At 42.4% G+C, this 18747-nt stretch overlaps 1 pseudogene; it reads left to right on the forward strand.

Moving 5' to 3' along the window:
* Nucleotides 1-4607: 4607 nt before the first annotated feature.
* Nucleotides 4608-10063, forward strand: LOC102907165 (zinc finger protein 131-like; annotated as a pseudogene).
* Nucleotides 10064-18747: the final 8684 nt, after the last annotated feature.

Raw genomic sequence — 18747 nt, forward strand, 5'->3', positions numbered from 1 at the left:
ATTGCTCACCCTTTAAAAAGGAAGAAAAATGTCACGTGCTAAGACACGGATGAGACTTAAGGACACCAAGGTAAATGAAATGAGCCAGTCACACAATAATCAAGCCTGCACGATTCCACTTATCTGAAGCAGCTAAACTCCGAAACAGCAAATAGAGTCGACGGGGTGGGGTAGTGGGGGGGGGGAGAGCGGAACAGGGAGAAAATGAGAGGGTGGAAGTTGCTAAGTGGGTGCAGAATGTCAGTTTAACAACACGGAAAAGTACTGAGATCTCTGCGCAGCGTGGGCATCCAGCTGGCCCACTGTCCTGCATGCCTTAAAACAGCTAAATGATTTTAAAAACAGAAACACGAAAGAGAAACACCAGGCAAATGTGAGAAGTTAACTCATGTTTTGAAGTCTCGGACTGTAGTGATTTAAAGGGAAAATTCTGTTTTTCTGGGCCGGGTAGGAGGAGTGGAGGGAGGACGTCTCAAGGTCCCTTCCGGACTCAGGATTTAATGCCTGTTTATTGAGAACCTCTTGGTGCGTGTTCTCTGTACTACATCGGAATGGAGTTTCCCGGGCGTCCTAAAAGCTTATGAGCTAAGGAGACCAGAGAACAGGCAAGACATAAAAGCCTGTCAGAACACTGCGACAGCCTTAATCAGACTGTCTTTGCTTTTCTCTGCTTATAAGTCACTGGCTTTAAATTTAATATAGTGTCATGTCTTTATTTTTCTTAAAGTTTTCTTAAAAGATCATATAAAGATTTTCTTCCATGGTAAGACTTTTATATTATATTTTTCTTAAAACGGAGTATGGTACATTTACCCTCCATCAGACAAGTGCGTATAACTCCCCTTGCTTTATTAACAACACTGCTCGAGGCTTCTATGCCCCTAGCAATAAAAATGTGTTTTCAGACCCATCAAACCAATGAAATCTGAGTCTTCAGAGCACAAGATAATGAAAATCTCTAGGTCGGTGTCTTTTACTACTTTTAATCTGTTAACAGACCCTGAGTGTCTCAGATGAAAGGCATTCTGGCGTGAATCGCTGTCGTTAATAGCATTCCATCCAGGTAAGTCTTGATTATTCCAATTTCTCACAAATTTGGACACTTTTACTGCCTGTAACATCTCTAGGGGAGAGAAGGGAAAGAGACCCATGCAATTGATTTCTCCAAACATACACAGAAATGTAGTGTGTGGGCCAACAAGCCGACCTTACAAAATGCTAGACGTGGAGCCAGGGGTTCCCAGCCACAGAGTCCCCACACCTAGAGGACAAGCTGTCACCAAAACTCTGCTCTAAATGGACTGAGCATTACTAGAGGCCACCAGACCAAAGACAGGACTATAGAGACAGCTTTTAAAGATGCAGTTGCAGGGAGAGCATTCTAGGGCTGGAGGTGCACCTGGGTCACAGAGCACTTGCCCGGCATCTGCAAGGCCTTGGGTCCATCCATGGCACTGAAAAGCATCAAACAAAAATAAACAAGAGAAAAATAAAAGACGTTCCATCTCCCCTCTTCTTCCTCAAAGTGGAAGGCTACAAGTCCCATGTAGAGGATGTCTGCCCTACAGCAGGGAAAAGAATCGCTCTTCCACGGACTCCATAGCTGAGAGGATTCTACACAAACAGATCCTGAATTCCTACCTTCCTCAGCCTCCCATGTAACTAAGTTAGCCTTTCTGCCTCTCTGTGCTCAGCCTTTGGGCTTCACCATTCCTTTGCTCTTCATCCTCCTTTGCTCTGCCTTTCCTTGTGAACTGTTCCCATGTCACACACTGCTTAGAGGTGCTTTTCTCTTGCTAACCTGGCTTATGTCCATTGAATTCTCAGGCCCAGTCTGAGTCCTCACCTGCCCTACAAGAGTAACATCTTTCCGAAGGACAAGTCAATCCCTTGTTGCTTCTCAATGAAACAGCAAGCCCTCCCACTGTTGGAAGAAAACTAGTCACCTTTTGTTATGATATGCATGTGAAATGTCTCCCACAAGCTTGTGTGTTGAAACTCGGTCCCTAGCTATTTGGGGCTTTCGGGGGAAGTTGTGGGACTTTCAGGTCCTGGGTCCTAGCTAGAGTAAGTGGGCCACCGGGAGTATAGTTTGGGCTCACAGTCTGATAAGACAGTGCATCATCGCCGGGGATTCAGGGCCAAAGGAACGTGAGGTGGCTGGTCACACACTGCATCCACAATCAGGAAGCTCACTTTCCTGTTTATTCAGTTCAGGACCCAGCCCATGGATACTGCTGCCCACCTTCTGGGTGCAGTCTCCTCTCCTTAGCTAAAATTTTTCTTAAGACATACTTGTGGTCACCTAAGGTGTATTTTCACGGTGATTCTAAATGCAATCAAGTTTACTGTGAACATAAATCATCACAGGAGCATGTCCTTAAAGGTCCTGCCTGGACCTCGTCCTGTCTCCTTTCCCTGCTGCCTTTCTTCTTCCATGAGGTGAACAAACCCGTTCCTGCCCTTGCTCAAGCCCCAGGGGAAGGCCATTCAACCATGAGCTGAGGAATGAACATAGCATTCCTCTCCTAGGGTATTCTCTCAGGTTTGATAAAAGTGACGAGAAAGCCAACTAAACACGCCAGCTTTTTGAGAGACAACATGTAGTTATCCAAGGGTACTGGACTAGGGAATTGTTTGAGAAAATCTGTCACCATGGATGGGTTTTTGTGGCCTGATGTACCAAAAACTTGACCTTCACATTACATGGCTCAGGTGCACTCGAGATGTGAGGAAAAAAAAGTTAAATGAGCCAAGGAATCTTGTTCCCAAGAGTCCAAGGGCAACCTCCAGGGGTCAGGGTGTACAGTTAGAGATGTGTATTGTCTAGCTGGTGGGATGCTAGGGGACATAGGGGCCCAGAGGGCCCCTGCCCCTGCCTTCTCTTGCTGGGGCTACCTCTGTAAACTCCACCATTGATCATTGCCAGCTGGGGGTCAGAAGCATCATCAAGAGGTTTGAAGTGGGGAGGAAAGGAGAGGCCAGGGTGTTTCTTTCTCTTCAGCGTGGCCTAGCTGGGGAGCAGGCAACGGCACCTGCTGTTGTGGGGCTGTGTTACCTCCTCGCTTGCTCCTGCAGCCAGTGAGTGGCTGTTGTGACTTCCTGGCTGTCTCACCATCCTGTGGCCTTCTAGCTTTTTCAACCCCCTGTGAAAGAAGCCTGAGGGGGGCATTTCATATTCAAGCTGTAACAGGTTGTTTCCCTTGGGGAGAAACTTTCCTTATGTCAATGTGGTGGAAAGCGCTCGTAGAGGAGGGCACTGTGCAAACACAGAGAGGGGTAGGGACACATGGGTTGGGGATCCAGGGGTGAAAACTGATCAGTTGCCCTTTCTCTGTCTAGATTATCCAATCCCCTGCAAATGTCCCAGGAAAGGGGAACTCATCCCACCCCCCAAACATGTAAGTCTTGTCCCTACCAGGCAGACTTGGACGCAATCTTGGGTCCCCACACTGGGGCTGGGGGGAGGGGTCTGTCTCTTTGTGCTTTGCTGTGTGTGCTTCTGCTTTCACAGAAACTTGGCTGAGTATCTAGATCTTGTTTTTCCTGCCTTCTTAGTCTTTAAATCAACATAAAAAAAGGATCCATTCCTTCAATACTGGATGACCTCCCCATGGCAGCATCAATATTTTATGTGCTAATTAAAAATAAAAATAAAAAGAGAATGTGCCCAATCTGCCAAATATTACTAATATTTTGTGAGCATATAATTGTAACACTGCCCTGGTTTATATGGAGCTATTACTGTGAAATACAGTGACTGTTTCCAGGCAATGAATATGAATGTAAGTCAGGATGACCATTAGATGTAATTATAATACAATGATAAGGAACCAGATGAGAAGCCATGGTGAGAAACCAGAATATCAACCCATGGATTCTACCTATTCATGTTTAAAATTTTTTATTTTATTAGTCTTATTATATTTATTGTATATGTACGAGCAAGAGCACATTCTGTGGTGTACAGGTGAAGGTCAGAGAATGACTTACGGGTGTTGGTCCCCTCCTTCCACCGAGTAGGTCCTGGGATCAAGCTCAAGTTTTTCATCATGCTTGACAGGACACACCCTTTACTCACTGGGCCATCTCTCTGACTCTCAAGATACATTTGACTCTAAGCCTTTAAAATACTCTGGTTCTAGTTTAGTTTCTGTTGTTATGATAAACACCATGACCAAAAGCCACTTGGCTAGAAGAAAGGGCTGATTTTAGATGACAGGTTTCCATCATCGAGGGAAACCAAGGCAGAAGCTTGAAGCAGAAACCATGGAACAATGCTCTTTACTCAGTTGCTTACAGGCTCATGTTCAACTACCTTTCTTACACAGCCCAGGCCCACCTGCCTGGGAAGGCACCACTCACAATAGGCTGAGTCCTCCTACATAGATTAGCAAACAAGAAAATGGCCCTCCAACATATGCACAGGCCAATCTGCTGGAGGGAATTCCTCCACTGAGGGTCACTCTTGCCAAGTATGTCAAGTTGACAACCAAGAGTAGCCATCTGTGGAGGATGTTTCACCTCATTCCTACAGAGAGCTCTGGATACTGAATTTCCAGCAGGAAAGAGGTCTCCCCTGGAGCAGGACACTGCTTCATAAGGGGATGGAACACGAGCTGTACCAGGCCCAGCAGCTCTGCCACATCACCTGTGTTGGGACATGCAAGGTAGGCACTCAACCACTGGATTATATTCCCAGCCTTTGTGCCCATTTTTGGTTGGTTTTTATTTTTGAGACAGGAGGCCATATTTCCCAGGCTGGCCTAGAACTTATAGGCAGCTGAGGATGACCTTAAACTTCTGATATTTCTGTCTGCACTTCCCAAGTGCTAGGATTTCAAGCGTGTACCACCACTCCCAGATTATGAATAACCCAAGGATTCATGCCTGGTAGGCAGGCCCTGTACCGACAGCTACATCCTTAGCCACCTTGCTTCGGTTTTAAAGTAGAGCCTGATTCTTTGGTGAGATCCCTCCAAACTCTTCTAAGGTATACCTATTTAGCCTTGGCAAAACATGTTAGAACTTGGCAACTCCATGCTCAAAGCAGCTTAGAGATTTCCCTCAGAATGTAGCCTGTTTCAAGGAGGAGTAAGTCAATACATTTGTATTTTATCAGGACCATATTTTACAAAATGTCTCCTTTCTTGCATTATTGTCTCTAGAAAAGAAAGTTATATTAAAATTGTTTTAGTTTAAAGGGATTCAATGGCTGAGTGTTTACGGCATTGGACTTAAAGTTGCTTTAGTTTAAATATAGAATAGCATCTAAGTCTGTGGCTTATTTTGAAAAATTCTTTTTAATTTAAATGTCTGGCTATACCTCCCAAAGTAAGGCAGTATTTGGAAACATCTGTTCTGACCAGATAGCTTAAGGAAATTTCTGGATTATCTACATTCGAACAAGTCCTTATTTTTTTAAAGATTTATTTTTCATTATATATATGCATGTATGTCTCTGTAGTTGTTGGGTTTTTTTTTTTCTTGTTTTTTTTTTTTTCTCTTTGGGGGCCTGCCACCCAGGTCCCAAATAAATACAGTGAGACTTATTCTTACTTATGAATGCCTGGCCTTAGCTTGACTTGTTTCTAGCCAGTTTTCAAACTTAAATTAGCCCATTTCTCTTTAACTATGTTTTGCTTCTAGGCTTTTTACCTTTCTTTATTCTATATATCTTTCTTTCCTTCTTACTCCATGGCTGACTATGTGGCTGGGTGGCTGGCCCCGGCATCCTCTTCTTCTCCTTTTCTCACTCCTTGTTCTTGCCTCGAACCTAGATTTCTCCTTCTATTTATTCTCTCTGCCTGGCAGCCCTGCTTATCCCTGCCTAGCTATTGGCCATTCAGCTCTTTATTAGACCAATCAGGTGTTTTAGACAGGCAGAGTAACACAGCTTTACAGAGTTAAACAAATGCATCATGAAAGAACTCAACACATCTTTGCATCATTAAACAAATATTCCACAGCATGAATGAATGTAACACATCTTAAACTAATATTCTACATGTCTCTGTGTGTGCACATAAGTGCAGCTCTCATGGAAGCCAGAAATATCAGATCCTCTGGAGGAGGATTTACAGGCAGCTGTGAGCCACTGATGTGGGGGCTACGACTCGAACTCAGGTCCTCTGAAGAAGTAGTAAGCACTCTTTATGGATGATCCATCTCTCCAGTCTTGGAAATTCCTTATTTATGACTTAAATCTGACCACAAACTGAAACAGTGCTCTTTGTACAATGTCTTAGTCACTGTTCTATTGTTGTGAAGAGACATCATTTTTTTTGTTGTTGTTGTTTTGTTTTTCAAGACAAGGCTTCTCTGTGTAGTTTTGGTGCCTGTCCTGGACCTCACTCTGTAGACCAGTCTGTCCTCAAACTCACAGAGATCTGCTTGGCTTTGCATCCCGAGTGCTGGGATTAAAGGCATGTGCCACTGCTGTCCAGCCCAAGGCAACTCTTACAAAGGAAAGCTTTCAATTGGGAGCTCGCTTACACCTGCAGATGTTTAGCCCATTGTCATTATGGTGTAGAGCATGCTGGCACACATGGTGCTGGAGCAGTAGCTGAGAGCTACATCCTGATCTATAGGTCAAGAGAAAGAAATACTGGGCCTGGCATGGGATTTTGAAACCTCAAAGCCCACCTCCAGTGGCACACTTCCTCAACAAGGCTACACCTTCTAATCTTATCAATAGTGTGCTACTCCCTGGTGAGTAAGAATTCAAATACATGAGCCTATGGGGGCCATTTTTATTCAAACCACCACATACATTTTTATTTGTAGTGTTAATAAGCTCAGTGACATATAAGATATTTAAACTACTAATAGAGACAGAGAGAAGGAGAATTGTTTTAAACAATTGTTTCCACTCTGGGGGCCCAAATTTCTTCCTCCTTCAAGGAAAGACAGGCATTGAAGTGACAGTGCTTCCCACCATGGCCACCATTTATTTAGTAATAAGTATCAAGTCATCCCAACCAAACACAACCAGGAGGTCATTCTACAGTGGAATGAACATGGCTCCAGGCTGAGATTTCTTCACCCTGAACACCTCAGTTAGATGTTCATTCAATTCCACAAGTCTCAAGAGAAACAATACCCTAGAAGCTCAGGGAGATCCAGGAGGCACGGGCTAATTTGCTATGATAGATCTTTTTTTTTTTTCCCCACAGTGGTAGGTATTGAACCAAATACCTCATATAGACTATGTAAGTGCTCTACCACTGAGTTATATCCCCACCAAGGAAATACCTATTAATTAAGCATGAATATGCATCATTTTCCATGGCTATCAATACTGTGATCTACATTCAGTCAACATTTACCGAATGTCACTTACAGAGGTTGGCAGTGTTAGACCATGAGAAGATAAGAAAAGTATAGTGTACTGGATGGATATCCAGTAGGTCTTTTGCTGGTGTTAATGGTCTACAGATTCCTCTACTTCCACTCTCCTTGGGCAGTCATCATTGTCCAAGCCCTGGCCATGATGGACTCAAGCACCACAGGAAAGAGCATCTCAGGTTCTCCAATCAGTCAACGCTCAGGGCTCATCTGACTTCCTCATGCACTGGGCACCTACTGTTGGCTGAGTCTTTCCTGGGTGCCCTCCTGTGGCCACTTGTAGAACCTGCTGTCCCTGCAGGGTACCAAAGGAGTTAGTTCAACACTAAGTCTCCCAATAAAAAGTCAAATGATAACTGTCCCCCAAAAGATGTCCACTTTCCCCCCTTTCCCACTCTTGGCCTCCCCTCCTTTTCTGCCTCAGTCCTTCCTCTTCATTAATTCCTGTTGTACATTCAGATCTCGGCTTAAATGTCAACTCCCACTTCTCAATCTGGACACCCTTACAGCTGAGTGTTCTTTCACGTATTGCAACCACCTGTTCAGTCATTCTTTGTCTAACTCTCCAACTGAGCCAATGGTTCTCAACCTTCCTAGGGCTGTGACCCTTTAATACAGTGCCTCATGTTGTGATGAGCCTCAGTCATAAAATTATTTTGTTGTTATTTCATAATTGTAATTTTGCTACTGTTGTGAATCTGATGTGCAGGATATCTGATATGTGGCCCCTGAGAAAGGATCGTTTGACCCTCTCCCCAGAGGGATCATGACCCACAGGTTGACAACCACAGAGCTAGGCTATAGCCCACAAGAGCAACAGAAGACAGTTGGCACACAACTATAATCCCGGACTTGGGGTGGCAAAGTTAGGAAGACCATGAGCTCTGGGCTAGCTTGGGACCCATAGCAAGACTCTGTCACCAAATTAAAAATTAAAAATACATTAACAGAGACTTGGTTTTCATGGTCTGGAGTACAACACCTGGGCCAGGTTGGAGTGAATGCATAGTGGATGTGGTGCTAGAGGTTCTAAATCCCAACATAGTCAGTCAGCTGACTCTACCCTCTGCCATGTACGTTCCTCCACATCATCTAGTGCCTGGCCCAGGGATGCACCATCAGTGGAGGCTGAAAGAAAAATAGAATGCCTTCCAGAGTTTCCTGGACAGAAAAAAAAAAAAAAAAAAAAAAAAAAAAAAAAAATCCTGGACCTAATGAACAACAGAAGCAGGACCGGTTTACTGATATCACTGGGATTGCCAACAGATATCATTTTAAGGCCTGTAGGCTGTTTTAGTTGCTTTTGGTAAGTTCTACAAATTCCTTCAGGAGTTTAGTCAAGAACCTTCAGTTGAGGGTCTGGAGAAATGTTCAGTAGTGAAGCACACTGGCTGCTCTTGAAGAGGACCCAGTTTGATTCCCAGCACCCACATGGAGGATCACAACTCCAGTTCTAATGGATTCGTCAGCACTATAAGCTTGTGATACAGACATACATGCATACAGGCAAAACACACATAAAACATGAATAAAAATATTCTTTTTAAAAAAGTACCTTTGAGATAGACTGTTAATAAAATAACAATTTGTCACTTAATTGAGCCACATATACATCAAAATTCATGATAGCAAGGAGCAGTCACCAATGGTGTATGGAAAGCAGCAGTTTCTACAAATGTTAGAAGCTATTAAAGCCCTTGAAGTCAGGAAACAGCTGAGATCCCTTTTTGGGGACAAATGAACTTGGTGACCAGCCTGCCCTGCTCAGAGTTTTGGACAAGGAGGAGAAACAAAAAACTCATTGTAGGAAATACCACCAAAAAAACAAGGCCAAGAAAAACAAAGATTCCAGAAAGGTCAGATGTTCTCAGTGAATCATAGTCAACTGGGAATCAGAACCTCCTGAAACAGGGGTGGAGATGGCTGACTGCACAGTTGGAGGAGAAGATGAAGGCACTGGGACAGTGGTGGAAGGGTGTCTGCCCAGCAGTCTGTAAAGCCCACATAGAGTGCAGGACCGTTAAGCCGAGAAAAGATGAATTAGTGATGCATGCACCTGACCCCATAAGCAAATAGGAACACAGGATATCTCACGCCACTGAGAGTTCCAAGTGTGAAATATACAATAAAGGCATCTTCGAGAGAGTGCATGGAGATGACGCCTAAATTGTTATGTCAATAAGAAGCCAAGAGCTGGGGGAGAAGTTCACATGGATCCATATTGTGGGAAAGTCAGACCAGCCTGGACATTTTAAAGAGCACCTTCGAAAAAACTTTTGAATGTTCAAATTGTCATGAATTTACTAGAAATAGCACTCTCAAATGTCACCTCACTACATATCAAACTAGAGTAGGGGCAAAAAAAAACAAAAAACAAAAAAAGGAAGAATCTTTATAAATGCCAGATCTGTGACAGTGTGCTTAACACTGAGGCCAGTCCAAAGACTACTTGGTAATATACATTAGCGATAAGCCCAACCATTGTTCTCTATGACTTGTAGTTTATGCAAGGAAATAAATTGCGGAGGTATCTTAGTGATGCTCACCATATTTCAGAGGGTCTATTAACTAACTAAAGATGTCCCTTTCATCTTTAGGGGAAGTAGAAGCATGTGTGCAGACTGAACCATCAATGATTCTTACAGAGCAAGCTGGGAAAGTGCATGTATTACTGTTGCATCAGGTCTGTGAGCCAAGAAGAAAGAGAGACCCTTAGCCATGCAGACATTGCTGATGCTGCCACGGAAAATCAGGAAGATAATGAATGTATACAGGTCAAATCATGGGTGTATTCCCAAGCAGAGAATGACAGAACAGCTGTGCCAGTTTCAGAATGAAGTAATAAATGTTCTTAAATTTACATGCAGGGTGAACTGATGGACCGTGTGACTCTCCTTAAGCTAGCAGATGGGTGGAACAAAGTTAAACTATTTCCTGTTGCACTGTTTCTTTTTTAAAAGATTTATTTATTTATTTATTATGTATACAGTGTTCTACCTGCATGTATTCTTGGATGCCTGAAGAGAGCACCATATCTCATTACAGATGGTTGTGAGCCACCATGTGCTTACTGGGAATTGAACTTGGGACCTCTGGAAGAGCAGCCAGTGCTCTTAACCACTGAACCATCTCTCCAGCCTGCACTGAACTGTTTCTATGGAAACAAACCAATGTCTGTCCTTCCAGTCAATGCCACAGAATGGGGATATTTGTCCTAAGTGGTAGCTTTGAGATGTATATTTCTAGTAAATTAAATAGATTATATCCTGATTATATAGTTGAATACAAATATATCTAGTTTCATCATTGTGCTAAGGGTCTCTCTTTTATTTTTCTCAAATCATGTCCTTTTTCAAATTCTTTGCATACTATAAAATCATACAGAAAAGTATTAGTGGCAAGCATGGCAGCAAATACCTTTAATCCCAGCACTCAAGAGGCAGAAGCAGGTGAACATCTGTGAGTTCCAGGCCAGCCTAGTTCCAGGAAGGCCAGGACTAATAGAGAGATCTTACCTCAAAACATATACGACCAAAAAAGCATGAGAATACATAATATGTACTGTAATGCACGTAAGAGACATAAGTGTGTAGGAAACACAAGGCTGCATGAAGAAATGTGCAGTGCTACTGTGCAGTTAACTTTTGGGGTCTGGCTGGCTTGCTTTTGGACAATATTCTCATCTATCCAGTGGTTACTCTGCCATCTCTGCAACAGAAACATAGAGGTGGTAGCAAAATTTCTAGAATGTTTAAAAAATAAAAACAAACAACCAAAAAATCCTGCCCATGTACCTTTTCTAAACCAACTAAACCTTTGTAAAGCATTTCTGGTTTTTTTCAAAGTTTTTGTTTTTAGGAGCAATGTAAACTACTTTGGTAATTGCTGTTTTTGCTTTAAATGACAACTACCAATTCTTTTCCATTTAAATTATGTTGAAATTTTTTCACTTAACGGCAACTGAGGGGCCATTTGTAATTGGAAATTGGCATATGTGATAAACTTTATTTTGAAGAGATGTTGCCCTAGTTTTTTTTTATCACAGATTTAAAAAAATACACAAGTATATTTTTAAATGAACATATTTAAAATAAAGCCCAGATGAATAGATGTATATAAATATATCAGGTTTTGAAGTGAATCTTTTTCTCCAGCTGTGTTTGTTTCTTTGTGTGCTGTGAGACAGGCTCTCACCATGTAGCATTGGCTGGTCATATGTAGACCGGGCTGCCTTGGCCTCCTGAGTGTTGGGATAAAAAGTGAGCACCACCATGCCTGGCCCCATCTTTAATATAAAAATTTTGTGCTATAATTTTTAAAGCAATACAAACAAGAATGATAAATTGTGGGTTTAAAGTAGGTAGGTAGAGTGCTAGAGATGGCTCAGAGGTTAAGAGCACTGACTGCTCTTCCAGAGGACCCTGATTTGATTCCCAGCACCCACATGGCAGCTCACAACTATTTGTAACTCTGATTCCAGGGGATCTGATGCCCAGTTCTGATCCCTATGGGTACCAGACATGTACAAGTACACAGACATACATATTAGCAAACTTTCATACACATAAAAATAAATACTTTTTAAGTATATACATGAATATTTGTAATCAATATGACTTATAAAATAAAATATAGTAACTATATTTTTAAAAGTCAGAATTAGTTGTTGTTGCTTGAGACAGGATTTCACCATGTATTCCAGGCTAGCATCAAACTTGAGATCCTCCTGCCTCAGCCTCCAGAGTGCTAGGATTAAAGTTGTACACCACCATATCTGACTCAAAAGCAGGATATTTTGACAAATGACCAGGTTTCCATAAGGCTTAGCTGGTGTCTTAGTTTGGGTTTTATTGCTCTGAAGAGACACCATGACCATTGCAATGTTTATAAAAGAAAACATTTAATTGGGGCTGGCTTACAGTGTAGCTGAAAGTTTTCCTGTGTCCCACCTGGTCCACAGCCTCTCAAACCCAAATAAACACACAGAGATTTATATTATTTTTAAACTATGGCCATGGCAGGCTTTTCACTAGCTAGCTCTTACATCTTAAATTAACCCATTTCTATAAATCTATACTTTGCCAAGTGGCTTGTGGCTTACCAGTACTTTACATCTTGCTTCTCCTGGTGGTGGCTAGCAGCATCTTCTCTGCTTTCTTTTCTTCTCTTATCTTTCCAGTTAGAATGTCTCACCTAACTTATTCTGTCTCACCATTGGCCAAACAGCTTTATTTATCAAGCAATTAGAGCAACACATATTCACAGCATACAGAAAAACATCCCCATCATTACAATTCAGAGGTTTAGCCCATTATCTTCATGCGACGTGCAGACAGACATGGTGCTGGAGAAGGAGCTGAAGAGTTCTCTATCTGGATCCACAGGCAGCAGGAAGTAAAAGTGATACACTAGGCAGGCTTGAGCTTCTAATACTTCAAATATCACCCCCTAGTGACACACTTCCTCCAACAAAGCCACACCTACTCCAACAAGGCCACACCTCCAAATAGTGCCCCTCCCTATGGGGGCCATTTTTATTCAAACCACCACAGCTAAGATTGGCCTTGCTTTTCAACTCCACCAGAAGCTAGACTTGATTTAACCAATTGGCCTATTCTTTCCTCCAGTTGACTCAGGGGTGAGACCCTGAGCTAAGATAGCCCAGTCAGAATGTGCATGAGGAAAAGCCAAGGTGGACATGTTCTCACCTGAGCAGCCTTCATACAAAAACAATGTCTGAACTGCTGCTGCCATATGGGGATCATGAAACAAGTTATGAGTGCAACAAGTGTGAGTCAGGAAGTCAACTATCCTTAGGTCACATGTCACCTCCCAATAATTCCTAAAGATTTCTGCTTCAATCAAGGACTTTCATGCTCAAGAAACTATGGCTTTCACTCAAGGAAGAAGAAGCAGAAAGGAATGATTCCTCCTTTGGCTGCCTTTCATACTCCCAGACAAGATAATTCCCATTCCTGATAAACTGCAACTTTTTTTTAAAGAGTGTCTCATGTAGCACAGGCTGGCTCAAACTCACTATATAGCTGAGGATGACCCAGAACTTTGGATTCTTTTGTCTCTACCTCACACAGGTTTATGTGGTACTGGGAATCGAACCCAAAGCCTTGTGTGTTAGCACTGTACCTACTGAGTTACGTCCCCAGTCTTGCTTTTACATTTCTTATACTTCAACTGAGTCTTATTTCTCAGACATTTAAGATGCCTTCAACCTTTTACCTGGCTCGATGAAGGCCAAGGTTTTATCCTCCTCTTGGGGACAATTCTGCTGAGCAACAGTTATTGGCACTGACTTTAACTTTTGGTTATTATATGACATCTTTCAAAGCATAACAAGGCTTATGGCTCATGCTCTGGCTATTAGATTAGAGCCCCATATTGCTGGAGGGCTGCACTCCTAAAAATAGAGACATAATAAGCTTGACTAGATAAAAGGAAAATAGAATCCTCAATCTTGAGCAGAGAATTATTTTTCTGGTTCAACAAAAGCACACTTTCCACACGTAGTTCATCACTGTGACAACATATCTTAGAAGGGTCTTACGGCTTCAGTCTTCTGGTGTATTGGACCCTTGGTTTCCGAGTTTGTAGTTTGTGGGATGTCTTTCTGTATGCTGTGACTGTGTGTTGCTTCCATTGGTTGATAAATAAAGCTGCTTTGACCTATGGCAAGGCAGGATAGAGCCAGATAGGAAATCCAAGCAGAGATACAGGAAAAGAAGGGCAGAGTCTGGGAGATGCCAGATAGCTGCCCAAGGAACAGCTGCCCGCAGACCTGTAAAAGTCACCGCCACATGGCAATATATAGATGAATAAAAATGGATTAATTTAATTGTAAGAGCTAGCTAGTAATAAGCCTGAGCCATCCGTCAAGCATTTATAAGTAATATTAAGCCTCTGAATGATTATTTGGAAGTGGCTGCAGGATGGAGCAGGACAGAGAAAAGCCTCCTCTACAGTGACCACAGTGCCATTGTTGCTATGCCTGTGGTGAAACAGACCTGTGGAGAAGAAACCTACTCACCTCATGTGGAAACAATGTGAGAGGCAGAGCACTGGACAGGCACTGGAGACAGGGGCCCACGCAGTCAATCCAGACATGGACCAGCCATTGGCATCACTGTCCTCACGACACAGTCACTTCCCAGAGTCCCATTTCCCACCACTGCATTGGGAATGGAGACGGGGGCACTTTCCCAATCTAAGCAAGAGCATACAGACTTTACCACCTTCTCAAGTTTATTTTCAGGGCCTATGCAATATAAATCTTCTAACTGCTGGTACGGGGCTTCTAAAATGTACTTTTACACATCTCAACTTACATTCTTGAGTGTTGTAACAGGAAGGAGATAAACATAAACAGTATATCACTTTGCCTCCTTAAATTTTATTTTCTTTCCATAGAACTTGTCACTTATTCAATGAAGAAAAGGAAATTTAGTCTTAAAACATTTCCCTACAAATAACTTTTCACAGAGGGCCAAGTAGTAAGTTGACATCAGGAAAGTCTGAGACACCAGCATCATGAATCTCCTGCCAGGATGCTTGCAGGACACAGTATCACTTCTGTGACACATTTCTTATTTTTAGATCTATTTGTTTTGTGTATCTGTGTAGTATGGAGGTCAGGACAAGCTGCCCAACATGCCAAAACATATAACCTGAAGAAGCCCCATGGAGGGGCTACAGGGATGGCAGCCCAGTGGTTAGTAGCCCACTTGCTGTTCTTAGAGTTCCCAGAACCCTCAAGGTAGATCACAAGTGTAAGTCTGGTTAGAAGTGGTCCTGCACTCTCTTCTGGCCTCTGCATGCATCAGGCACACTTGTGTGGTGCACATACATTGATGCAAGCAAACACTCATACACATAAAAGCAAATACATTTTAAAGAAAGAAGCCACGCAGAGACAAATGTGAATAAGCCAAATTCTACTCCACACCAAGTCTTCAAATTTTTCCCAGCCTGTCAATAACAAATAAGTGGTTAAAGAACTAGTTCATATTTAGATGACAATTAAGTGAGACAGGGGGATGTAAACATTAGACCGAAAAAAATACCCATAAGGGATGTTGCAGGATGAGCGGTAAAACTTGAGTATTAACTATAGATCATTTATATGTTAATGTCTGATTCTACTGTGCTGCAGTGTCTAAAGGAGAGACCCATTCCCTCAGGTTGTACACACACACACACACACACACACACACACACACACACACACACACACCAAATAGATCTAAAAATAATAATGTCCTTATTCTTACAAATAAACACCATACAGACATGAAGGGACACAATGTCCCCCACTCACTAGTTCTGACTAGTTGTTTTGTTTGTTTGTTTTGTTTTGTTTTTGTCAACAACTTGATCCAAGCTAGGGTCATCTGGGAAGAGGGATCCTCAACTGAGAAGATGCCTCCCTCAGATTAGACTGTAGGAAAGCTTGTGGAGCATTTTTTTTTTTTTTTGATTAACGACCGATATGGGCCACCGTAGGTACTGGCTGGTTTAAGAAAGCAGGCTGAACAAGTCATGGAGAGCAAGCCAGTGAGCAGCACTCCCCTGCTCCCACCTCCAGGTTCCTGCCTTGAATGCCTATGTTAACTTTCCTTCATGGTAGACTACAGTAGGATATGAAAGCTGAAATCAACCCTTTCCTCCCCAAATTGCTTGTGGTTAAATGTTTTATCACAGCAATAGAAAGCCACGGAGAACATCAGCCTTGGTTCAGAAAAGCATATGTCTGTGAAAACGTGAAAGCAGACTTCTAAATCCCTGAAGCTGTCAGCCATGTGATTCCCACTTCTTCACCCAATCTAGTCAATTTTCTATAAGCTGTCTCTGTAACTATATATAACGTCATTTCAAAACGTAACTTGCAAACGTTACTACCGGTAACAAATTTAAAAATTAACTACATATATTTCAAAATGAATGTATCAATCTAAACCAGACTATTCTTCAAGTGTTCTTAGGCAAGTTACAAATAAAGACTAGGAGGGCGATGGAGACGGGGCCAGTGGATTCAATAGCCGGTCTATATTTCCAGTAACTTTTTTTTTTTATTTGAATAAAACATTTTAGATTTCCTTAAACTTGGCATGGAGTACTTACTTAAAATCATAAACCTTACATTCCAAAATATTTTTTTTATGTTTACTAATTTGTCTGAAGGAAAGGGAGTGCATATATGGACAACTTTCAGGAATCTGCTCTCTCCTTTCACCTGGATCCAGGTATCAACCACAGGTCGTCAGGCATGGTGGCAAGCATCTTTACTCACTGGTCCATTGTGCCAGCCTATAAATTTCATATTCTTCCCCAAGTGAGGCCCAAGACTAGTTAGTAAACAGGGCTAATTTCGCTTAGCCTAGAGAACTTGCTTGTGTGTAAACTTTTTCCAAAATGCTTAGTTCCCTATATTCTTAGGAAATTTGATTTTTATCTCTGGGATCTTAAATACGCAAGCTCCTGTTTCTGTCACATCAAGTGAATTTGTCTTTTAGCTTCACAATGACTTCAGCAAATCTTTGCCCACTGTCAGCCCCCCTCTCTCCAACATCTCTTTGATTAAGATTTCCTACCCACTCTGGAATAATCCAGAGGTAATTAGAATTTCTTACCTGTTCTGCCCAAAAGGAGGCAATTTATCACAAACTGTCAGGGATCCCAATTTTAAATTACCAAGAGCCCAATAAGAGAGTTAAGGAATCTTCTTTCCAATTAAAGTGATTGATTTCTTAGCAACTGAGTAGCATGGCACTTTTTAATTATGTTCATTCCAATCCAATGTGAGGAACTTCATTTTATTCTCCTTCCCAGGAACAAGATACAACAAACATTAATCCCAGTGGTATGGGGCCAGACCCTGCAGTGCCTGTGGCAGAAGTGACCATGTCATCTGTCAATGGTGCTTGTCTATTTTTAACGGTCTTAGTGGCGGTTTCAGCACTAAAGAGAGGAAGAAGAAAAATCACTCGCTCACATAGGTCACCCAAGAGCATGCCAAGCCTTATAGCCCCAGGAGCCACAGCCATGACAACATGCTAGGTACGTCTCCCAATAATAGACAGGAATCTAGCAGGGGAATAAAGGGTTAAAAGCAGATCGTGATCCTTTCTTGTTCAGAGATCAGAACCACAGTATTGGAGACATAGCAGTGTGTAGTCAGTCTGGGGTCACCACCATTCCAACGGAAGTAGCTGGATCAGGTGTAATGTGACACTTTCCAAGAGGGTGTGCTCAGAGAGCAGGCACACAAAGGACATGCACTTGGTTTTTATTTTTTTCTAAAGATTTACTTATTTTTATTTTATGTGCATTGGTGTTTTGCCTGCATGTATGTCTGTGTGAGGATGCCAGATCATCTGGAACTGGAGTTACAGACAATTGTGAGCTGCCATGTGGGTGCTGGGAGTTGAACTCAGGTCCTCTGGAAGAGCAGCCAAAGCTCTTAATGGCTGAACCATTTCTCCAGCCTGTTTTTATTTTAACTCAGGCAGTGACTGTGTCTTTTCCTCATTGGCTGGGGCTGAACCTTATTCAATCTTATTCAGTTGGCCAGTCTATAAAGAATTGGTGTACTGGAAGTGAAGGAGGAAGGGGCCAGCCACTTTAAGCTGGGAGTGTACCTGGGCCTTTGTGTAAACAAAGGTTTTGCTGGGTTGTAGTGGGGGATTAAAACATTTGCATAAAAGTCTTTTAATTCCTTGCTATCACCACAGGTTTTATAGTATTTGATAGAAAACTCATTTTACTTTGCTTCAACAGAAGACACAAAGGTCTTTCCCCACTGGGATGATGATATCAGGACATGTTATGTGTCATAAAGAACTGTGAAAGAGTGCTGGAGAGATGGCTCCATGGTTAAGAGCACTGGCTGCTCTTCCAGAGGACCCAGGTTCAATTCCCACATGGCAACTCAAAACTGTAACTCCAGTTCCAGGAGATCTGACACCCTCACACAGACATACATGCAGGCAAAACACCGATGCCCATAAACTGAAAATAAATAAACTGGCTTTAAAGAACTGTGAAAGAGAAAAATAAACTTCAGAAGCAGTTTAGAAAATGCCAAAGAACATGGGTCAGTCCTTCACCCAGCTTCATGGGGACCCCAAAGTTTCCCCCACTGCCTTGTTCCTAACCTTCAGTGACAGGCCAGCAGGTTCCCATCCCAAAGTCTCCAGAGCTGATGCATCCCCAGCACCCCCTCCCACCACCCTCCATGTGATCAGCACACTGGCATCACCTCATCTCTTGTGGCACACAAAGGTCACATTTTATGCTCTGGTTATTTTCTAAGATCTGTGCTCCAAAGTCTACCAGGGCCAGACAACTGGCTCCCTCCAAAAGCTTTCAAATGGTAAAGCTAATTCTAGA

The sequence above is a fragment of the Peromyscus maniculatus genome, chromosome 1, assembly GCF_049852395.1.
Source record: "Peromyscus maniculatus bairdii isolate BWxNUB_F1_BW_parent chromosome 1, HU_Pman_BW_mat_3.1, whole genome shotgun sequence".
Lineage (NCBI taxonomy): Eukaryota > Metazoa > Chordata > Mammalia > Rodentia > Cricetidae > Peromyscus > Peromyscus maniculatus.